Source organism: Pungitius pungitius, chromosome 7 (assembly GCF_949316345.1).
Source record: "Pungitius pungitius chromosome 7, fPunPun2.1, whole genome shotgun sequence".
Taxonomy (NCBI): domain Eukaryota; kingdom Metazoa; phylum Chordata; class Actinopteri; order Perciformes; family Gasterosteidae; genus Pungitius; species Pungitius pungitius.
In genome coordinates, this window is record NC_084906.1 from 10,813,573 (window position 1) to 10,839,199 (window position 25,627).

The window sequence follows — 25,627 nt, forward strand, 5'->3', positions numbered from 1 at the left end:
AACAGTGAAAGCTAAAGCATTCTTAATACAGTCCGTTTTAGCTGTTTTCTCCTTCTGCAAAAGCTTTGAAAGTAACAATATTGGTCAAAACGTAGTTGAGTGAATTAGGTTCTAAAACTAGACCTTATCCTTCATACCATAATGATAATGATTAAAAAGGGTCATTTGCTTGATAGAAAACGTAGTTGAGTGAATCAGGTTCTAAAACTAGACCTAATCCTTCTTTCCATAATGATAATGATGAAAAAGGGTCATTTGCTTGATAGAAAACGTAGTTGAGTGAATCAGGTTCTACAACAACACCTAATCCTTCATACCATAATGATAATGATGAAAAAAGATCATTTGCTTGATAGAAACAGTGAAACCTAAAGCATTCTTCATATAGTCCGTTTTAGCTGTTTTCTCCTTCTGCAAAAGCTTTGAAAGTAACAATATTGGTCAAAACGTAGTTGAGTGAATCAGGTTCGACAACAACACCTAATCCTTCATACCATAATGATAATGATGAAAAAAGATCATTTGCTTGATAGAAACAGTGAAAGCTAAAGCATTCTTCATACAGTCCGTTTTAGCTGTTTTCTCTTTCTGCAAAAGCTTTGAAAGTAACAATATGGGTCAAAACGAAGTTGAGTGAATCAGGTTCTAAAACTAGACCTTATCCTTCATACCATAATGATAATGATGAAAAGGGGTCATTTGCTTGATAGAAAACATAGTTGAGTGAATCAGGTTCTAGAACAACGCCTAATCCTTCTTTCCATAATGATAATGATGAAAAAGGGTCATTTGCTTGATAGAAAACGTAGTTGAGTGAATCAGGTTCTACAACAACACCTAATCCTTCATACCATAATGATAATGATGAAAAAAGATCATTTGCTTGATAGAAACAGTGAAACCTAAAGTATTCTTCATATAGTCCGTTTTAGCTGTTTTCTCCTTCTGCAAAAGCTTTGAAAGTAACAATATTGGTCAAAACGTAGTTGAGTGAATCGGGTTCTACAACAACACCTAACCCTTCATACCATAATGATAATGATGAAAAAGGGTCATTTGCTTGATAGAAAACGTAGTTGAGTGAATCAGGTTCTACAACTAGACCTAATCCTTCTTTCCATAATGATAATGATGAAAAAGGGTCATTTGCTTGATAGAAAACGTAGTTGAGTGAATCGGGTTCTACAACAACACCTAATCCTTCATACCATAATGATAATGATGAAAAAAGATCATTTGCTTGATAGAAACAGTGAAACCTAAAGCATTCTTCATATAGTCCGTTTTAGCTGTTTTCTCCTTCTGCAAAAGCTTTGAAAGTAACAATATTGGTCAAAACGTAGTTGAGTGAATCAGGTTCTACAACAACACCTAATCCTTCATACCATAATGATAATGATGAAAAAAGATCATTTGCTTGATAGAAACAGTGAAAGCTAAAGCATTCTTCATACAGTCCGTTTTAGCTGTTTTCTCTTTCTGCAAAAGCTTTGAAAGTAACAATATGGGTCAAAACGAAGTTGAGTGAATCAGGTTCTAAAACTAGACCTTATCCTTCATACCATGATGATAATGATAAAAAAGGGTCATTTGCTTGATAGAAAACATAGTTGAGTAAATCAGGTTCTAGAACAACACCTAATCCTTCTTTCCATAATGATAATGATGAAAAAGGGTCATTTGCTTGATAGAAAACGTAATTGAGTGAATCGGGTTCTACAACAACACCTAATCCTTCATACCATAATGATAATGATGAAAAAGGGTCATTTGCTTGATAGAAAACGTAGTTGAGTGAATCAGGTTCTAAATCTAGACCTAATCCTTCATACCATAATGATAATGATGAAAAAAGGTCATTTGCTTGATAGAAACAGTGAAAGCTAAGGCATTCTTAATACAGTCCGTTTTAGCTGTTTTCTCCTTCTGCAAAAGCTTTGAAAGTAACAATATTGGTCAAAACGTAGTTGAGTGAATCAGGTTCTAAAACTAGACCTTATCCTTCATACCATAATGATAATGATAAAAAAAGGTCATTTGCTTGATAGAAAACATAGTTGAGTGATTCAGGTTCTATAACAACATCTAATCCTTCATACCATAATGATAATGATGAAAAAAGATCATTTGCTTGATAGAAAACGTAGTTGAGTGAATCAGGTTCTAAAACTAGACCTAATCCTTCTTTCCATAATGATAATGATGAAAAAGGGTCATTTGCTTGATAGAAAACGTAGTTGAGTGAATCGGGTTCTACAACAACACCTAATCCTTCATACCATAATGAAAATGATGAAAAAGGGTCATTTGCTTGATAGAAACAGTGAAAGCTAAGGCATTCTTCATACAGTCCATTTTAGCTGTTTTCTCTTTCTGCAAAAGCTTTGAAAGTAACAATATGGGTCAAAACGTAGTTGAGTGAATCAGGTTCTAAAACTAGACCTTATCCTTCATACCATGATGATAATGATGAAAAAGGGTCATTTGCTTGATAGAAAACATAGTTGAGTGATTCAGGTTCTATAACAACATCTAATCCTTCATACCATAATGATAATGATGAAAAAAGATCATTTGCTTGATAGAAACAGTGAAAGCTAAAGCATTCTTAATACAGTCCGTTTTAGCTGTTTTCTCCTTCTGCAAAAGCTTTGAAAGTAACAATATTGGTCAAAACGTAGTTGAGTGAATTAGGTTCTAAAACTAGACCTTATCCTTCATACCATAATGATAATGATGAAAAAGGGTCATTTGCTTGATAGAAAACGTAGTTGAGTGAATCGGGTTCTACAACAACACCTAATCCTTCATACCATAATGAAAATTATGAAAAAAGGTCATTTGCTTGATAGAAACAGTGAAAGCTAAGGCATTCTTAATACAGTCCGTTTTAGCTGTTTTCTCCTTCTGCAAAAGCTTTGAAAGTAACAATATTGGTCAAAACGTAGTTGAGTGAATCAGGTTCTAAAACTAGACCTTATCCTTCATACCATAATGATAATGATGAAAAAAGGTCATTTGCTTGATAGAAAACATAGTTGAGTGATTCAGGTTCTATAACAACATCTAATCCTTCATACCATAATGATAATGATGAAAAAAGATCATTTGCTTGATAGAAACAGTGAAAGCTAAAGCATTCTTAATACAGTCCGTTTTAGCTGTTTTCTCCTTCAGCAAAAGCTTTGAAAGTAACAATATTGGTCAAAACGTAGTTGAGTGAATTAGGTTCTAAAACTAGACCTTATCCTTCATACCATAATGATAATGATGAAAAAGGGTCATTTGCTTGATAGAAAACGTAGTTGAGTGAATCAGGTTCTAAAACTAGACCTAATCCTTCTTTCCATAATGATAATGATGAAAAAGGGTCATTTGCTTGATAGAAAACGTAGTTGAGTGAATCAGGTTCTACAACAACACCTAATCCTTCATACCATAATGATAATGATAAAAAAAGGTCATTTGCTTGATAGAAAACATAGTTGAGTGATTCAGGTTCTACAACAACATCTAATCCTTCATACCATAATGATAATGATGAAAAAAGATCATTTGCTTGATAGAAACAGTGAAAGCTAAGGCATTCTTAATACAGTCCGTTTTAGCTGTTTTCTCCTTCTGCAAAAGCTTTGAAAGTAACAATATTGGTCAAAACGTAGTTGAGTGAATCAGGTTCTAAAACTAGACCTTATCCTTCATACCATAATGATAATGATGAAAAAGGGTCATTTGCTTGATAGAAAACGTAGTTGAGTGAATCAGGTTCTAAAACTAGACCTAATCCTTCTTTCCATAATGATAATGATGAAAAAGGGTCATTTGCTTGATAGAAAACGTAGTTGAGTGAATCGGGTTCTACAACAACACCTAATCCTTCATACCATAATGAAAATGATGAAAAAAGGTCATTTGCTTGATAGAAACAGTGAAAGCTAAGGCATTCTTAATACAGTCCGTTTTAGCTGTTTTCTCTTTCTTCAAAAGCTTTGAAAGTAATAATATTGGTCAAAACGTAGTTGAGTGAATCAGCTTCTAAAACTAGACCTAATCCTTCTTTCCATAATGATAATGATGAAAAAGGGTCATTTGCTTGATAGAAAACGTAGTTGAGTGAATCGGGTTCTACAACAACACCTAATCCTTCATACCATAATGAAAATGATGAAAAAAGGTCATTTGCTTGATAGAAACAGTGAAAGCTAACGCATTCTTAATACAGTCCGTTTTAGCTGTTTTCTCCTTCTGCAAAAGCTTTGAAAGTAACAATATTGGTCAAAACGTAGTTGAGTGAATCAGGTTCTAAAACTAGACCTTATCCTTCATACCATAATGATAATGATGAAAAAAGGTCATTTGCTTGATAGAAAACATAGTTGAGTGATTCAGGTTCTACAACAACATCTAATCCTTCATACCATAATGATAATGATGAAAAAAGATCATTTGCTTGATAGAAACAGTGAAAGCTAAAGCATTCTTAATACAGTCCGTTTTAGCTGTTTTCTCCTTCTGCAAAAGCTTTGAAAGTAACAATATTGGTCAAAACGTAGTTGAGTGAATTAGGTTCTAAAACTAGACCTTATCCTTCATACCATAATGATAATGATGAAAAAGGGTCATTTGCTTGATAGAAAACGTAGTTGAGTGAATCAGGTTCTAAAACTAGACCTAATCCTTCTTTCCATAATGATAATGATGAAAAAGGGTCATTTGCTTGATAGAAAACGTAGTTGAGTGAATCAGGTTCTACAACAACACCTAATCCTTCATACCATAATGATAATGATGAAAAAAGATCATTTGCTTGATAGAAACAGTGAAACCTAAAGCATTCTTCATATAGTCCGTTTTAGCTGTTTTCTCCTTCTGCAAAAGCTTTGAAAGTAACAATATTGGTCAAAACGTAGTTGAGTGAATCAGGTTCTAAAACTAGACCTTATCCTTCATACCATAATGATAATGATGAAAAAAGGTCATTTGCTTGATAGAAAACATAGTTGAGTGATTCAGGTTCTACAACAACATCTAATCCTTCATACCATAATGATAATGATGAAAAAAGATCATTTGCTTGATAGAAACAGTGAAAGCTAAAGCATTCTTAATACAGTCCGTTTTAGCTGTTTTCTCCTTCTGCAAAAGCTTTGAAAGTAACAATATTGGTCAAAACGTAGTTGAGTGAATCAGGTTCTACAACAACACCTAATCCTTCATACCATAATGATAATGATGAAAAAAGATCATTTGCTTGATAGAAACAGTGAAAGCTAAAGCATTCTTCATACAGTCCGTTTTAGCTGTTTTCTCTTTCTGCAAAAGCTTTGAAAGTAACAATATGGGTCAAAACGAAGTTGAGTGAATCAGGTTCTAAAACTAGACCTTATCCTTCATACCATGATGATAATGATAAAAAAGGGTCATTTGCTTGATAGAAAACATAGTTGAGTAAATCAGGTTCTAGAACAACACCTAATCCTTCTTTCCATAATGATAATGATGAAAAAGGGTCATTTGCTTGATAGAAAACGTAATTGAGTGAATCGGGTTCTACAACAACACCTAATCCTTCATACCATAATGATAATGATGAAAAAGGGTCATTTGCTTGATAGAAAACGTAGTTGAGTGAATCAGGTTCTAAATCTAGACCTAATCCTTCATACCATAATGATAATGATGAAAAAAGGTCATTTGCTTGATAGAAACAGTGAAAGCTAAGGCATTCTTAATACAGTCCGTTTTAGCTGTTTTCTCCTTCTGCAAAAGCTTTGAAAGTAACAATATTGGTCAAAACGTAGTTGAGTGAATCAGGTTCTAAAACTAGACCTTATCCTTCATACCATAATGATAATGATGAAAAAAGGTCATTTGCTTGATAGAAAACATAGTTGAGTGATTCAGGTTCTATAACAACATCTAATCCTTCATACCATAATGATAATGATGAAAAAAGATCATTTGCTTGATAGAAAACGTAGTTGAGTGAATCAGGTTCTAAAACTAGACCTAATCCTTCTTTCCATAATGATAATGATGAAAAAGGGTCATTTGCTTGATAGAAAACGTAGTTGAGTGAATCGGGTTCTACAACAACACCTAATCCTTCATACCATAATAAAAATGATGAAAAAGGGTCATTTGCTTGATAGAAACAGTGAAAGCTAAGGCATTCTTCATACAGTCCATTTTAGCTGTTTTCTCTTTCTGCAAAAGCTTTGAAAGTAACAATATGGGTCAAAACGTAGTTGAGTGAATCAGGTTCTAAAACTAGACCTTATCCTTCATACCATGATGATAATGATGAAAAAGGGTCATTTGCTTGATAGAAAACATAGTTGAGTGATTCAGGTTCTATAACAACATCTAATCCTTCATACCATAATGATAATGATGAAAAAAGATCATTTGCTTGATAGAAACAGTGAAAGCTAAAGCATTCTTCATACAGTCCGTTTTAGCTGTTTTCTCTTTCTGCAAAAGCTTTGAAAGTAACAATATGGGTCAAAACGAAGTTGAGTGAATCAGGTTCTAAAACTAGACCTTATCCTTCATACCATGATGATAATGATAAAAAAGGGTCATTTGCTTGATAGAAAACATAGTTGAGTAAATCAGGTTCTAGAACAACACCTAATCCTTCTTTCCATAATGATAATGATGAAAAAGGGTCATTTGCTTGATAGAAAACGTAATTGAGTGAATCGGGTTCTACAACAACACCTAATCCTTCATACCATAATGATAATGATGAAAAAGGGTCATTTGCTTGATAGAAAACGTAGTTGAGTGAATCAGGTTCTAAATCTAGACCTAATCCTTCATACCATAATGATAATGATGAAAAAAGGTCATTTGCTTGATAGAAACAGTGAAAGCTAAGGCATTCTTAATACAGTCCGTTTTAGCTGTTTTCTCCTTCTGCAAAAGCTTTGAAAGTAACAATATTGGTCAAAACGTAGTTGAGTGAATCAGGTTCTAAAACTAGACCTTATCCTTCATACCATAATGATAATGATGAAAAAAGGTCATTTGCTTGATAGAAAACATAGTTGAGTGATTCAGGTTCTATAACAACATCTAATCCTTCATACCATAATGATAATGATGAAAAAAGATCATTTGCTTGATAGAAAACGTAGTTGAGTGAATCAGGTTCTAAAACTAGACCTAATCCTTCTTTCCATAATGATAATGATGAAAAAGGGTCATTTGCTTGATAGAAAACGTAGTTGAGTGAATCGGGTTCTACAACAACACCTAATCCTTCATACCATAATAAAAATGATGAAAAAGGGTCATTTGCTTGATAGAAACAGTGAAAGCTAAGGCATTCTTCATACAGTCCATTTTAGCTGTTTTCTCTTTCTGCAAAAGCTTTGAAAGTAACAATATGGGTCAAAACGTAGTTGAGTGAATCAGGTTCTAAAACTAGACCTTATCCTTCATACCATGATGATAATGATGAAAAAGGGTCATTTGCTTGATAGAAAACATAGTTGAGTGATTCAGGTTCTATAACAACATCTAATCCTTCATACCATAATGATAATGATGAAAAAAGATCATTTGCTTGATAGAAACAGTGAAAGCTAAAGCATTCTTAATACAGTCCGTTTTAGCTGTTTTCTCCTTCTGCAAAAGCTTTGAAAGTAACAATATTGGTCAAAACGTAGTTGAGTGAATTAGGTTCTAAAACTAGACCTTATCCTTCATACCATAATGATAATGATGAAAAAGGGTCATTTGCTTGATAGAAAACGTAGTTGAGTGAATCGGGTTCTACAACAACACCTAATCCTTCATACCATAATGAAAATTATGAAAAAAGGTCATTTGCTTGATAGAAACAGTGAAAGCTAAGGCATTCTTAATACAGTCCGTTTTAGCTGTTTTCTCCTTCTGCAAAAGCTTTGAAAGTAACAATATTGGTCAAAACGTAGTTGAGTGAATCAGGTTCTAAAACTAGACCTTATCCTTCATACCATAATGATAATGATGAAAAAAGGTCATTTGCTTGATAGAAAACATAGTTGAGTGATTCAGGTTCTATAACAACATCTAATCCTTCATACCATAATGATAATGATGAAAAAAGATCATTTGCTTGATAGAAACAGTGAAAGCTAAAGCATTCTTAATACAGTCCGTTTTAGCTGTTTTCTCCTTCAGCAAAAGCTTTGAAAGTAACAATATTGGTCAAAACGTAGTTGAGTGAATTAGGTTCTAAAACTAGACCTTATCCTTCATACCATAATGATAATGATGAAAAAGGGTCATTTGCTTGATAGAAAACGTAGTTGAGTGAATCAGGTTCTAAAACTAGACCTAATCCTTCTTTCCATAATGATAATGATGAAAAAGGGTCATTTGCTTGATAGAAAACGTAGTTGAGTGAATCAGGTTCTACAACAACACCTAATCCTTCATACCATAATGATAATGATAAAAAAAGGTCATTTGCTTGATAGAAAACATAGTTGAGTGATTCAGGTTCTACAACAACATCTAATCCTTCATACCATAATGATAATGATGAAAAAAGATCATTTGCTTGATAGAAACAGTGAAAGCTAAGGCATTCTTAATACAGTCCGTTTTAGCTGTTTTCTCCTTCTGCAAAAGCTTTGAAAGTAACAATATTGGTCAAAACGTAGTTGAGTGAATCAGGTTCTAAAACTAGACCTTATCCTTCATACCATAATGATAATGATGAAAAAGGGTCATTTGCTTGATAGAAAACGTAGTTGAGTGAATCAGGTTCTAAAACTAGACCTAATCCTTCTTTCCATAATGATAATGATGAAAAAGGGTCATTTGCTTGATAGAAAACGTAGTTGAGTGAATCGGGTTCTACAACAACACCTAATCCTTCATACCATAATGAAAATGATGAAAAAAGGTCATTTGCTTGATAGAAACAGTGAAAGCTAAGGCATTCTTAATACAGTCCGTTTTAGCTGTTTTCTCTTTCTTCAAAAGCTTTGAAAGTAATAATATTGGTCAAAACGTAGTTGAGTGAATCAGCTTCTAAAACTAGACCTAATCCTTCTTTCCATAATGATAATGATGAAAAAGGGTCATTTGCTTGATAGAAAACGTAGTTGAGTGAATCGGGTTCTACAACAACACCTAATCCTTCATACCATAATGAAAATGATGAAAAAAGGTCATTTGCTTGATAGAAACAGTGAAAGCTAACGCATTCTTAATACAGTCCGTTTTAGCTGTTTTCTCCTTCTGCAAAAGCTTTGAAAGTAACAATATTGGTCAAAACGTAGTTGAGTGAATCAGGTTCTAAAACTAGACCTTATCCTTCATACCATAATGATAATGATGAAAAAAGGTCATTTGCTTGATAGAAAACATAGTTGAGTGATTCAGGTTCTACAACAACATCTAATCCTTCATACCATAATGATAATGATGAAAAAAGATCATTTGCTTGATAGAAACAGTGAAAGCTAAAGCATTCTTAATACAGTCCGTTTTAGCTGTTTTCTCCTTCTGCAAAAGCTTTGAAAGTAACAATATTGGTCAAAACGTAGTTGAGTGAATTAGGTTCTAAAACTAGACCTTATCCTTCATACCATAATGATAATGATGAAAAAGGGTCATTTGCTTGATAGAAAACGTAGTTGAGTGAATCAGGTTCTAAAACTAGACCTAATCCTTCTTTCCATAATGATAATGATGAAAAAGGGTCATTTGCTTGATAGAAAACGTAGTTGAGTGAATCAGGTTCTACAACAACACCTAATCCTTCATACCATAATGATAATGATGAAAAAAGATCATTTGCTTGATAGAAACAGTGAAACCTAAAGCATTCTTCATATAGTCCGTTTTAGCTGTTTTCTCCTTCTGCAAAAGCTTTGAAAGTAACAATATTGGTCAAAACGTAGTTGAGTGAATCAGGTTCTAAAACTAGACCTTATCCTTCATACCATAATGATAATGATGAAAAAAGGTCATTTGCTTGATAGAAAACATAGTTGAGTGATTCAGGTTCTACAACAACATCTAATCCTTCATACCATAATGATAATGATGAAAAAAGATCATTTGCTTGATAGAAACAGTGAAAGCTAAAGCATTCTTAATACAGTCCGTTTTAGCTGTTTTCTCCTTCTGCAAAAGCTTTGAAAGTAACAATATTGGTCAAAACGTAGTTGAGTGAATTAGGTTCTAAAACTAGACCTTATCCTTCATACCATAATGATAATGATGAAAAAGGGTCATTTGCTTGATAGAAAACGTAGTTGAGTGAATCAGGTTCTAAAACTAGACCTAATCCTTCTTTCCATAATGATAATGATGAAAAAGGGTCATTTGCTTGATAGAAAACGTAGTTGAGTGAATCAGGTTCTACAACAACACCTAATCCTTCATACCATAATGATAATGATGAAAAAAGATCATTTGCTTGATAGAAACAGTGAAACCTAAAGCATTCTTCATATAGTCCGTTTTAGCTGTTTTCTCCTTCTGCAAAAGCTTTGAAAGTAACAATATTGGTCAAAACGTAGTTGAGTGAATCAGGTTCTACAACAACACCTAATCCTTCATACCATAATGATAATGATGAAAAAAGATCATTTGCTTGATAGAAACAGTGAAAGCTAAAGCATTCTTCATACAGTCCGTTTTAGCTGTTTTCTCTTTCTGCAAAAGCTTTGAAAGTAACAATATGGGTCAAAACGAAGTTGAGTGAATCAGGTTCTATAACTAGACCTTATCCTTCATACCATGATGATAATGATGAAAAAGGGTCATTTGCTTGATAGAAAACATAGTTGAGTAAATCAGGTTCTAGAACAACACCTAATCCTTCTTTCCATAATGATAATGATGAAAAAGGGTCATTTGCTTGATAGAAAACGTAATTGAGTGAATCGGGTTCTACAACAACACCTAATCCTTCATACCATAATGATAATGATGAAAAAGGGTCATTTGCTTGATAGAAAACGTAGTTGAGTGAATCAGGTTCTAAATCTAGACCTAATCCTTCATACCATAATGATAATGATGAAAAAAGGTCATTTGCTTGATAGAAACAGTGAAAGCTAAGGCATTCTTAATACAGTCCGTTTTAGCTGTTTTCTCCTTCTGCAAAAGCTTTGAAAGTAACAATATTGGTCAAAACGTAGTTGAGTGAATCAGGTTCTAAAACTAGACCTTATCCTTCATACCATAATGATAATGATGAAAAAAGGTCATTTGCTTGATAGAAAACATAGTTGAGTGATTCAGGTTCTATAACAACATCTAATCCTTCATACCATAATGATAATGATGAAAAAAGATCATTTGCTTGATAGAAAACGTAGTTGAGTGAATCAGGTTCTAAAACTAGACCTAATCCTTCTTTCCATAATGATAATGATGAAAAAAGGTCATTTCCTTGATGGAAAGAATGTAAGCTAAAGCATTCTTCATAAAGTCCGTTTTAGTTGCTTTCTTCTTCTGCAAAAGCTTTGAAAGTAACAATAATGGTCAAAACGTAGTTGAGTGAATCAGGTTCTAAAACTAAACCTAATCCTTCATGCCACAATGATAATGATGAAAAAAGGTCATTTCCTTGATGAAGCTAAAGCATTCTTCATAAAGTCTGCTTTAGTTGCTTTCTCCTTCTGTAAAAGCTTTGAAAGTAACAATAATGTTCAAACCTTTGTTGAGTGAATCAGGTTCTAAAACTAAACCTAATCCTTCATTTCATAATGATAATGATGAAAAAAGGTCATTTCCTTGATGGAAACAGTGTAAGCTAAAGCATTCTTTATAAAGTCCGTTTAGCTGCTTTCTCCTTCTGCAAAAGCTTTGAAAGTAACAATAATGGTCAAAACGTAGTTGAGTGAATCAGGTTCTAAAACTAGACCTAATCCTTCATACCATAATGATAATGATGAAAAAAGTTCATTTCCTTGATGGAAACAGTGTAAGCTAAAGCATTCTTCATAAAGTCCGTTTTAGCTGTTTTCTCCTTCTGCAAAAGCTTTGAAAGTAACAATAATGGTCAAAACGTTGTTGAGTGAATCAGGTTCTAAAACTAAACCTAATTCTTCATTTGATAATGATAATGATGAAAAAAGGTCATTTCCTTGATGGAAAGAATGTAAGCTAAAGCATTCTTCATAAAGTCCGTTTTTAGTTGCTTTCTTCTTCTGCAAAAGCTTTGAAAGTAACAATAATGGTCAAAACGTTGTTGAGTGAATCAGGTTCTAAAACTAAACCTAATTCTTCATTTGATAATGATAATGATGAAAAAAGGTCATTTCCTTGATGGAAAGAATGTAAGCTAAAGCATTCTTTATAAAGTCCGTTTAGCTGCTTTCTCCTTCTGCAAAAGCTTTGAAAGTAACAATAATGGTCAAAAAGTTGTTGAGTGAATCAGGTTCTAAAACTAAACCTAATATTTCATGCCACAATGATAATGATGAAAAAAGGTCATTTCCTTGATGGAAAGAATGTAAGCTAAAGCATTCTTCATAAAGTCCGTTTTAGTTGCTTTCTTCTTCTGCAAAAGCTTTGAAAGTAACAATAATGGTCAAAACGTAGTTGAGTGAATCAGGTTCTAAAACTAAACCTAATCCTTCATGCCACAATGATAATGATGAAAAAAGGTCATTTCCTTGATGAAGCTAAAGCATTCTTCATAAAGTCTGTTTTAGTTGCTTTCTCCTTCTGTAAAAGCTTTGAAAGTAACAATAATGTTCAAAACTTTGTTGAGTGAATCAGGTTCTAAAACTAAACCTAATCCTTCATTTCATAATGATAATGATGAAAAAAGGTCATTTCCTTGATGGAAACAGTGTAAGCTAAAGCATTTTTTTATAAAGTCCGTTTAGCTGCTTTCTCCTTCTGCAAAAGCTTTGAAAGTAACAATAATGGTCAAAACGTAGTTGAGTGAATCAGGTTCTAAAACTAGACCTAATCCTTCATGCCACAATGATAATGATGAAAAAAGGTCATTTCCTTGATGGAAACAGTGAAAGCTAAGGCATTCTTCATACAGTCCGTTTTAGCTGTTTTCTCTTTCTGCAAAAGCTTTGAAAGTAACAATATGGGTCAAAACGTTGTTGAGTGAATCAGGTTCTAAAACTAGACCTAATCCTTCTTTCCATAATGATAATGATGAAAAAGGGTCATTTGCTTGATAGAAAACGTAGTTGAGTGAATCGGGTTCTACAACAACACCTAATCCTTCATACCATAATGAAAATGATGAAAAAAGGTCATTTGCTTGATAGAAACAGTGAAAGCTAACGCATTCTTAATACAGTCCGTTTTAGCTGTTTTCTCCTTCTGCAAAAGCTTTGAAAGTAACAATATTGGTCAAAACGTAGTTGAGTGAATCAGGTTCTAAAACTAGACCTTATCCTTCATACCATAATGATAATGATGAAAAAAGGTCATTTGCTTGATAGAAAACATAGTTGAGTGATTCAGGTTCTACAACAACATCTAATCCTTCATACCATAATGAAAATGATGAAAAAAGGTCATTTGCTTGATAGAAACAGTGAAAGCTAACGCATTCTTAATACAGTCCGTTTTAGCTGTTTTCTCCTTCTGCAAAAGCTTTGAAAGTAACAATATTGGTCAAAACGTAGTTGAGTGAATCAGGTTCTAAAACTAGACCTTATCCTTCATACCATAATGATAATGATGAAAAAAGGTCATTTGCTTGATAGAAAACATAGTTGAGTGATTCAGGTTCTACAACAACATCTAATCCTTCATACCATAATGATAATGATGAAAAAAGATCATTTGCTTGATAGAAACAGTGAAAGCTAAAGCATTCTTAATACAGTCCGTTTTAGCTGTTTTCTCCTTCTGCAAAAGCTTTGAAAGTAACAATATTGGTCAAAACGTAGTTGAGTGAATTAGGTTCTAAAACTAGACCTTATCCTTCATACCATAATGATAATGATGAAAAAGGGTCATTTGCTTGATAGAAAACGTAGTTGAGTGAATCAGGTTCTAAAACTAGACCTAATCCTTCTTTCCATAATGATAATGATGAAAAAGGGTCATTTGCTTGATAGAAAACGTAGTTGAGTGAATCAGGTTCTACAACAACACCTAATCCTTCATACCATAATGATAATGATGAAAAAAGATCATTTGCTTGATAGAAACAGTGAAACCTAAAGCATTCTTCATATAGTCCGTTTTAGCTGTTTTCTCCTTCTGCAAAAGCTTTGAAAGTAACAATATTGGTCAAAACGTAGTTGAGTGAATCAGGTTCTAAAACTAGACCTTATCCTTCATACCATAATGATAATGATGAAAAAAGGTCATTTGCTTGATAGAAAACATAGTTGAGTGATTCAGGTTCTACAACAACATCTAATCCTTCATACCATAATGATAATGATGAAAAAAGATCATTTGCTTGATAGAAACAGTGAAAGCTAAAGCATTCTTAATACAGTCCGTTTTAGCTGTTTTCTCCTTCTGCAAAAGCTTTGAAAGTAACAATATTGGTCAAAACGTAGTTGAGTGAATCAGGTTCTACAACAACACCTAATCCTTCATACCATAATGATAATGATGAAAAAAGATCATTTGCTTGATAGAAACAGTGAAAGCTAAAGCATTCTTCATACAGTCCGTTTTAGCTGTTTTCTCTTTCTGCAAAAGCTTTGAAAGTAACAATATGGGTCAAAACGAAGTTGAGTGAATCAGGTTCTAAAACTAGACCTTATCCTTCATACCATGATGATAATGATAAAAAAGGGTCATTTGCTTGATAGAAAACATAGTTGAGTAAATCAGGTTCTAGAACAACACCTAATCCTTCTTTCCATAATGATAATGATGAAAAAGGGTCATTTGCTTGATAGAAAACGTAATTGAGTGAATCGGGTTCTACAACAACACCTAATCCTTCATACCATAATGATAATGATGAAAAAGGGTCATTTGCTTGATAGAAAACGTAGTTGAGTGAATCAGGTTCTAAATCTAGACCTAATCCTTCATACCATAATGATAATGATGAAAAAAGGTCATTTGCTTGATAGAAACAGTGAAAGCTAAGGCATTCTTAATACAGTCCGTTTTAGCTGTTTTCTCCTTCTGCAAAAGCTTTGAAAGTAACAATATTGGTCAAAACGTAGTTGAGTGAATCAGGTTCTAAAACTAGACCTTATCCTTCATACCATAATGATAATGATGAAAAAAGGTCATTTGCTTGATAGAAAACATAGTTGAGTGATTCAGGTTCTATAACAACATCTAATCCTTCATACCATAATGATAATGATGAAAAAAGATCATTTGCTTGATAGAAAACGTAGTTGAGTGAATCAGGTTCTAAAACTAGACCTAATCCTTCTTTCCATAATGATAATGATGAAAAAGGGTCATTTGCTTGATAGAAAACGTAGTTGAGTGAATCGGGTTCTACAACAACACCTAATCCTTCATACCATAATAAAAATGATGAAAAAGGGTCATTTGCTTGATAGAAACAGTGAAAGCTAAGGCATTCTTCATACAGTCCATTTTAGCTGTTTTCTCTTTCTGCAAAAGCTTTGAAAGTAACAATATGGGTCAAAACGTAGTTGAGTGAATCAGGTTCTAAAACTAGACCTTATCCTTCATACCATGATGATAATGATGAAAAAGGGTCATTTGCTTGATAGAAAACATAGTTGAGTGATTCAGGTTCTATAACAACATCTAATCCTTCATACCATAATGATAATGATGAAAAAAGATCATTTGCTTGATAGAAACAGTGAAAGCTAAAGCATTCTTAATACAGTCCGTTTTAGCTGTTTTCTCCTTCTGCAAAAGCTTTGAAAGTAACAATATTGGTCAAAACGTAGTTGAGTGAATTAGGTTCTAAAACTAGACCTTATCCTTCATACCATAATGATAATGATGAAAAAGGGTCATTTGCTTGATAGAAAACGTAGTTGAGTGAATCGGGTTCTACAACAACACCTAATCCTTCATACCATAATGAAAATTATGAAAAAAGGTCATTTGCTTGATAGAAACAGTGAAAGCTAAGGCATTCTTAATACAGTCCGTTTTAGCTGTTTTCTCCTTCTGCAAAAGCTTTGAAAGTAACAATATTGGTCAAAACGTAGTTGAGTGAATCAGGTTCTAAAACTAGACCTTATCCTTCATACCATAATGATAATGATGAAAAAAGGTCATTTGCTTGATAGAAAACATAGTTGAGTGATTCAGGTTCTATAACAACATCTAATCCTTCATACCATAATGATAATGATGAAAAAAGATCATTTGCTTGATAGAAACAGTGAAAGCTAAAGCATTCTTAATACAGTCCGTTTTAGCTGTTTTCTCCTTCAGCAAAAGCTTTGAAAGTAACAATATTGGTCAAAACGTAGTTGAGTGAATTAGGTTCTAAAACTAGACCTTATCCTTCATACCATAATGATAATGATGAAAAAGGGTCATTTGCTTGATAGAAAACGTAGTTGAGTGAATCAGGTTCTAAAACTAGACCTAATCCTTCTTTCCATAATGATAATGATGAAAAAGGGTCATTTGCTTGATAGAAAACGTAGTTGAGTGAATCAGGTTCTACAACAACACCTAATCCTTCATACCATAATGATAATGATAAAAAAAGGTCATTTGCTTGATAGAAAACATAGTTGAGTGATTCAGGTTCTACAACAACATCTAATCCTTCATACCATAATGATAATGATGAAAAAAGATCATTTGCTTGATAGAAACAGTGAAAGCTAAGGCATTCTTAATACAGTCCGTTTTAGCTGTTTTCTCCTTCTGCAAAAGCTTTGAAAGTAACAATATTGGTCAAAACGTAGTTGAGTGAATCAGGTTCTAAAACTAGACCTTATCCTTCATACCATAATGATAATGATGAAAAAGGGTCATTTGCTTGATAGAAAACGTAGTTGAGTGAATCAGGTTCTAAAACTAGACCTAATCCTTCTTTCCATAATGATAATGATGAAAAAGGGTCATTTGCTTGATAGAAAACGTAGTTGAGTGAATCGGGTTCTACAACAACACCTAATCCTTCATACCATAATGAAAATGATGAAAAAAGGTCATTTGCTTGATAGAAACAGTGAAAGCTAAGGCATTCTTAATACAGTCCGTTTTAGCTGTTTTCTCTTTCTTCAAAAGCTTTGAAAGTAATAATATTGGTCAAAACGTAGTTGAGTGAATCAGCTTCTAAAACTAGACCTAATCCTTCTTTCCATAATGATAATGATGAAAAAGGGTCATTTGCTTGATAGAAAACGTAGTTGAGTGAATCGGGTTCTACAACAACACCTAATCCTTCATACCATAATGAAAATGATGAAAAAAGGTCATTTGCTTGATAGAAACAGTGAAAGCTAACGCATTCTTAATACAGTCCGTTTTAGCTGTTTTCTCCTTCTGCAAAAGCTTTGAAAGTAACAATATTGGTCAAAACGTAGTTGAGTGAATCAGGTTCTAAAACTAGACCTTATCCTTCATACCATAATGATAATGATGAAAAAAGGTCATTTGCTTGATAGAAAACATAGTTGAGTGATTCAGGTTCTACAACAACATCTAATCCTTCATACCATAATGATAATGATGAAAAAAGATCATTTGCTTGATAGAAACAGTGAAAGCTAAAGCATTCTTAATACAGTCCGTTTTAGCTGTTTTCTCCTTCTGCAAAAGCTTTGAAAGTAACAATATTGGTCAAAACGTAGTTGAGTGAATTAGGTTCTAAAACTAGACCTTATCCTTCATACCATAATGATAATGATGAAAAAGGGTCATTTGCTTGATAGAAAACGTAGTTGAGTGAATCAGGTTCTAAAACTAGACCTAATCCTTCTTTCCATAATGATAATGATGAAAAAGGGTCATTTGCTTGATAGAAAACGTAGTTGAGTGAATCAGGTTCTACAACAACACCTAATCCTTCATACCATAATGATAATGATGAAAAAAGATCATTTGCTTGATAGAAACAGTGAAACCTAAAGCATTCTTCATATAGTCCGTTTTAGCTGTTTTCTCCTTCTGCAAAAGCTTTGAAAGTAACAATATTGGTCAAAACGTAGTTGAGTGAATCAGGTTCTAAAACTAGACCTTATCCTTCATACCATAATGATAATGATGAAAAAAGGTCATTTGCTTGATAGAAAACATAGTTGAGTGATTCAGGTTCTACAACAACATCTAATCCTTCATACCATAATGATAATGATGAAAAAAGATCATTTGCTTGATAGAAACAGTGAAAGCTAAAGCATTCTTAATACAGTCCGTTTTAGCTGTTTTCTCCTTCTGCAAAAGCTTTGAAAGTAACAATATTGGTCAAAACGTAGTTGAGTGAATTAGGTTCTAAAACTAGACCTTATCCTTCATACCATAATGATAATGATGAAAAAGGGTCATTTGCTTGATAGAAAACGTAGTTGAGTGAATCAGGTTCTAAAACTAGACCTAATCCTTCTTTCCATAATGATAATGATGAAAAAGGGTCATTTGCTTGATAGAAAACGTAGTTGAGTGAATCAGGTTCTACAACAACACCTAATCCTTCATACCATAATGATAATGATGAAAAAAGATCATTTGCTTGATAGAAACAGTGAAACCTAAAGCATTCTTCATATAGTCCGTTTTAGCTGTTTTCTCCTTCTGCAAAAGCTTTGAAAGTAACAATATTGGTCAAAACGTAGTTGAGTGAATCAGGTTCTACAACAACACCTAATCCTTCATACCATAATGATAATGATGAAAAAAGATCATTTGCTTGATAGAAACAGTGAAAGCTAAAGCATTCTTCATACAGTCCGTTTTAGCTGTTTTCTCTTTCTGCAAAAGCTTTGAAAGTAACAATATGGGTCAAAACGAAGTTGAGTGAATCAGGTTCTATAACTAGACCTTATCCTTCATACCATGATGATAATGATGAAAAAGGGTCATTTGCTTGATAGAAAACATAGTTGAGTAAATCAGGTTCTAGAACAACACCTAATCCTTCTTTCCATAATGATAATGATGAAAAAGGGTCATTTGCTTGATAGAAAACGTAATTGAGTGAATCGGGTTCTACAACAACACCTAATCCTTCATACCATAATGATAATGATGAAAAAGGGTCATTTGCTTGATAGAAAACGTAGTTGAGTGAATCAGGTTCTAAATCTAGACCTAATCCTTCATACCATAATGATAATGATGAAAAAAGGTCATTTGCTTGATAGAAACAGTGAAAGCTAAGGCATTCTTAATACAGTCCGTTTTAGCTGTTTTCTCCTTCTGCAAAAGCTTTGAAAGTAACAATATTGGTCAAAACGTAGTTGAGTGAATCAGGTTCTAAAACTAGACCTTATCCTTCATACCATAATGATAATGATGAAAAAAGGTCATTTGCTTGATAGAAAACATAGTTGAGTGATTCAGGTTCTATAACAACATCTAATCCTTCATACCATAATGATAATGATGAAAAAAGATCATTTGCTTGATAGAAAACGTAGTTGAGTGAATCAGGTTCTAAAACTAGACCTAATCCTTCTTTCCATAATGATAATGATGAAAAAAGGTCATTTCCTTGATGGAAAGAATGTAAGCTAAAGCATTCTTCATAAAGTCCGTTTTAGTTGCTTTCTTCTTCTGCAAAAGCTTTGAAAGTAACAATAATGGTCAAAACGTAGTTGAGTGAATCAGGTTCTAAAACTAAACCTAATCCTTCATGCCACAATGATAATGATGAAAAAAGGTCATTTCCTTGATGAAGCTAAAGCATTCTTCATAAAGTCTGCTTTAGTTGCTTTCTCCTTCTGTAAAAGCTTTGAAAGTAACAATAATGTTCAAACCTTTGTTGAGTGAATCAGGTTCTAAAACTAAACCTAATCCTTCATTTCATAATGATAATGATGAAAAAAGGTCATTTCCTTGATGGAAACAGTGTAAGCTAAAGCATTCTTTATAAAGTCCGTTTAGCTGCTTTCTCCTTCTGCAAAAGCTTTGAAAGTAACAATAATGGTCAAAACGTAGTTGAGTGAATCAGGTTCTAAAACTAGACCTAATCCTTCATACCATAATGATAATGATGAAAAAAGTTCATTTCCTTGATGGAAACAGTGTAAGCTAAAGCATTCTTCATAAAGTCCGTTTTAGCTGTTTTCTCCTTCTGCAAAAGCTTTGAAAGTAACAATAATGGTCAAAACGTTGTTGAGTGAATCAGGTTCTAAAACTAAACCTAATTCTTCATTTGATAATGATAATGATGAAAAAAGGTCATTTCCTTGATGGAAAGAATGTAAGCTAAAGCATTCTTCATAAAGTCCGTTTTTAGTTGCTTTCTTCTTCTGCAAAAGCTTTGAAAGTAACAATAATGGTCAAAACGTTGTTGAGTGAATCAGGTTCTAAAACTAAACCTAATTCTTCATTTGATAATGATAATGATGAAAAAAGGTCATTTCCTTGATGGAAAGAATGTAAGCTAAAGCATTCTTTATAAAGTCCGTTTAGCTGCTTTCTCCTTCTGCAAAAGCTTTGAAAGTAACAATAATGGTCAAAAAGTTGTTGAGTGAATCAGGTTCTAAAACTAAACCTAATATTTCATGCCACAATGATAATGATGAAAAAAGGTCATTTCCTTGATGGAAAGAATGTAAGCTAAAGCATTCTTCATAAAGTCCGTTTTAGTTGCTTTCTTCTTCTGCAAAAGCTTTGAAAGTAACAATAATGGTCAAAACGTAGTTGAGTGAATCAGGTTCTAAAACTAAACCTAATCCTTCATGCCACAATGATAATGATGAAAAAAGGTCATTTCCTTGATGAAGCTAAAGCATTCTTCATAAAGTCTGTTTTAGTTGCTTTCTCCTTCTGTAAAAGCTTTGAAAGTAACAATAATGTTCAAAACTTTGTTGAGTGAATCAGGTTCTAAAACTAAACCTAATCCTTCATTTCATAATGATAATGATGAAAAAAGGTCATTTCCTTGATGGAAACAGTGTAAGCTAAAGCATTTTTTTATAAAGTCCGTTTAGCTGCTTTCTCCTTCTGCAAAAGCTTTGAAAGTAACAATAATGGTCAAAACGTAGTTGAGTGAATCAGGTTCTAAAACTAGACCTAATCCTTCATGCCACAATGATAATGATGAAAAAAGGTCATTTCCTTGATGGAAACAGTGAAAGCTAAGGCATTCTTCATACAGTCCGTTTTAGCTGTTTTCTCTTTCTGCAAAAGCTTTGAAAGTAACAATATGGGTCAAAACGTTGTTGAGTGAATCAGGTTCTAAAACTAGACCTTATCCTTCATACCATAATGATAATGATGAAAAAGGGTCATTTGCTTGATAGAAAACATAGTTGAGTGAATCGGGTTCTACAACAACACCTAATCCTTCATGCCACAATGATAATGATGAAAAAAGGTCATTTCCTTGATAGAAACAGTGAAAGCTAAGGCATTCTTCATACAGTCCGTTTTAGCTGTTTTCTCTTTCTTCAAAAGCTTTGAAAGTAATAATATTGGTCAAAACGTAGTTGAGTGAATCAGGTTCTAAAACTAGACCTAATCCTTCTTTCGATAATGATAATGATGAAAAAGGGTCATTTGCTTGATAGAAAACGTAGTTGAGTGAATCGGGTTCTACAACAACACCTAATCCTTCATACCATAATGAAAATGATGAAAAAAGGTCATTTCCTTGATGGAAACAGTGTAAGCTAAAGCATTCCTCTTACAGTCCGCTTTAGCTGTTTTCTCCTTCTGCAAAAGCTTTGAAAGTAACAATAATGGTAAAAACGTAGTTGAGTGAATCAGGTTCTAAAACTAAACCTAATCCTTAATGCCACAATGATAATGATGAAAAAAGGTCATTTCCTTGATGAAGCTAAAGCATTCTTCATAAAGTCCGTTTTAGCTGTTTTCTCCTTCTGCAAAAGCTTTGAAAGTAACAATAATGGTCAAAACGTTGTTGAGTGAATCAGGTTCTAAAACTAAACCTAATCCTTCATGCCACAATGATAATGATGAAAAAAGGTCATTTCCTTGATGGAAACAGTGTAAGCTAAAGCATTCTTTATAAAGTCTGTTTAGCTGCTTTCTCCTTCTGCAAAAGCTTTGAAAGTAACAATAATGGTCAAAACGTTGTTGAGTGAATCAGGTTCTAAAACTAAACCTAATCCTTCATTTCATAATGATAATGATGAAAAAAGGTCATTTCCTTGATGTAAAGAGTATAAGCTAAAGCATTCTTCATAAAGTCCGTTTTAGCTGTTTTCTCCTTCTGCAAAAGCTTTGAAAGTAACAATAATGGTCAAAACGTAGTTGAGTGAATCAGGTTCTAAAACTAGACCTAATCCTTCATACCATAATGATAATGATGAAAAAAGTTCATTTCCTTGATGGAAACAGTGTAAGCTAAAGCATTCTTTATAAAGTCCGTTTAGCTGCTTTCTCCTTCTGCAAAAGCTTTGAAAGTAACAATAATGGTCAAAACGTTGTTGAGTGAATCAGGTTCTAAAACTAAACCTAATCCTTCATTTGATAATGATAATGATGAAAAAAGGTCATTTCCTTGATGGAAAGAGTGTAAGCTAAAGCATTCTTCATAAAGTCCGTTTTAGTTGCTTTCTCCTTCTGCAAAAGCTTTGAAAGTAACAATAATGGTCAAAACGTTGTTGAGTGAATCAGGTTCTAAAACTAAACCTAATCCTTCATGCCACAATGATAATGATGAAAAAAGGTCATTTCCTTGATGGAAAGAATGTAAGCTAAAGCATTCTTCATAAAGTCCGTTTTAGTTGCTTTCTTCTTCTGCAAAAGCTTTGAAAGTAACAATAATGGTCAAAACGTAGTTGAGTGAATCAGGTTCTAAAACTAAACCTAATCCTTCATGCCACAATGATAATGATGAAAAAAGGTCATTTCCTTGATGAAGCTAAAGCATTCTTCATAAAGTCTGTTTTAGTTGCTTTCTCCTTCTGTAAAAGCTTTGAAAGTAACAATAATGTTCAAAACTTTGTTGAGTGAATCAGGTTCTAAAACTAAACCTAATCCTTCATTTCATAATGATAATGATGAAAAATGGTCATTTCCTTGATGGAAACAGTGTAAGCTAAAGCATTCTTTATAAAGTCCGTTTAGCTGCTTTCTCCTTCTGCAAAAGCTTTGAAAGTAACAATAATGGTCAAAACGTAGTTGAGTGAATCAGGTTCTAAAACTAGACCTAATCCTTCATACCATAATGATAATGATGAAAAAAGTTCATTTCCTTGATGGAAACAGTGTAAGCTAAAGCATTCTTCATAAAGTCCGTTTTAGCTGTTTTCTCCTTCTGCAAAAGCTTTGAAAGTAACAATAATGGTCAAAACGTTGTTGAGTGAATCAGGTTCTAAAACTAAACCTAATTCTTCATTTGATAATGATAATGATGAAAAAAGGTCATTTCCTTGATGGAAAGAATGTAAGCTAAAGCATTCTTCATAAAGTCCGTTTTAGTTGCTTTCTTCTTCTGCAAAAGCTTTGAAAGTAACAATAATGGTCAAAACGTTGTTGAGTGAATCAGGTTCTAAAACTAAACCTAATTCTTCATTTGATAATGATAATGATGAAAAAAGGTCATTTCCTTGATGGAAAGAATGTAAGCTAAAGCATTCTTTATAAAGTCCGTTTAGCTGCTTTCTCCTTCTGCAAAAGCTTTGAAAGTAACAATAATGGTCAAAAAGTTGTTGAGTGAATCAGGTTCTAAAACTAAACCTAATCCTTCATGCCACAATGATAATGATGAAAAAAGGTCATTTCCTTGATGGAAAGAATGTAAGCTAAAGCATTCTTCATAAAGTCCGTTTTAGTTGCTTTCTTCTTCTGCAAAAGCTTTGAAAGTAACAATAATGGTCAAAACGTAGTTGAGTGAATCAGGTTCTAAAACTAAACCTAATCCTTCATGCCACAATGATAATGATGAAAAAAGGTCATTTCCTTGATGAAGCTAAAGCATTCTTCATAAAGTCTGTTTTAGTTGCTTTCTCCTTCTGTAAAAGCTTTGAAAGTAACAATAATGTTCAAAACTTTGTTGAGTGAATCAGGTTCTAAAACTAAACCTAATCCTTCATTTCATAATGATAATGATGAAAAAAGGTCATTTCCTTGATGGAAACAGTGTAAGCTAAAGCATTCTTTATAAAGTCCGTTTAGCTGCTTTCTCCTTCTGCAAAAGCTTTGAAAGTAACAATAATGGTCAAAACGTAGTTGAGTGAATCAGGTTCTAAAACTAGACCTAATCCTTCATGCCACAATGATAATGATGAAAAAAGGTCATTTCCTTGATGGAAACAGTGAAAGCTAAGGCATTCTTCATACAGTCCGTTTTAGCTGTTTTCTCTTTCTGCAAAAGCTTTGAAAGTAACAATATGGGTCAAAACGTTGTTGAGTGAATCAGGTTCTAAAACTAGACCTTATCCTTCATACCATAATGATAATGATGAAAAAGGGTCATTTGCTTGATAGAAAACATAGTTGAGTGAATCGGGTTCTACAACAACACCTAATCCTTCATGCCACAATGATAATGATGAAAAAAGGTCATTTCCTTGATAGAAACAGTGAAAGCTAAGGCATTCTTCATACAGTCCGTTTTAGCTGTTTTCTCTTTCTTCAAAAGCTTTGAAAGTAATAATATTGGTCAAAACGTAGTTGAGTGAATCAGGTTCTAAAACTAGACCTAATCCTTCTTTCGATAATGATAATGATGAAAAAGGGTCATTTGCTTGATAGAAAACGTAGTTGAGTGAATCGGGTTCTACAACAACACCTAATCCTTCATACCATAATGAAAATGATGAAAAAGGGTCATTTGCTTGATAGAAACAGTGAAAGCTAAGGCATTCTTCATACAGTCCATTTTAGCTGTTTTCTCTTTCTGCAAAAGCTTTGAAAGTAACAATATGGGTCAAAACGTAGTTGAGTGAATCAGGTTCTAAAACTAGACCTTATCCTTCATACCATAATGATAATGATGAAAAAGGGTCATTTGCTTGATAGAAAACGTAGTTGAGTGAATCGGGTTCTACAACAACACCTAATCCTTCATACCATAATGAAAATGATGAAAAAAGGTCATTTGCTTGATAGAAACAGTGAAAGCTAAAGCATTCTTCATACAGTCCATTTTAGGTGTTTTCTCCTTCTGCAAAAGCTTTGAAAGTAACAAAAATGTTCAAAACGTTGTTGAGTGAATCAGGTTCTAAAACTAAACCTAATTCTTCATTTGATAATGATAATGATGAAAAAAGGTCATTTCCTTGATGGAAACAGTGTAAGCTAAAGCATTCTTTATAAAGTCCGTTTAGCTGCTTTCTCCATCTGCAAAAGCTTTGAAAGTAACAATAATGGTCAAAACGTTGTTGAGTGAATCAGGTTCTAAAACTAAACCTAATCCCTTATTTCATAATGATAATGATGAAAAAAGGTCATTTCCTTGATGGAAAGAATGTAAGCTAAAGCATTCTTCATAAAGTCCGTTTTAGTTGCTTTCTTCTTCTGCAAAAGCTTTGAAAGTAACAATAATGGTCAAAACGTTGTTGAGTGAATCAGGTTCTAAAACTAAACCTAATTCTTCATTTGATAATGATAATGATGAAAAAAGGTC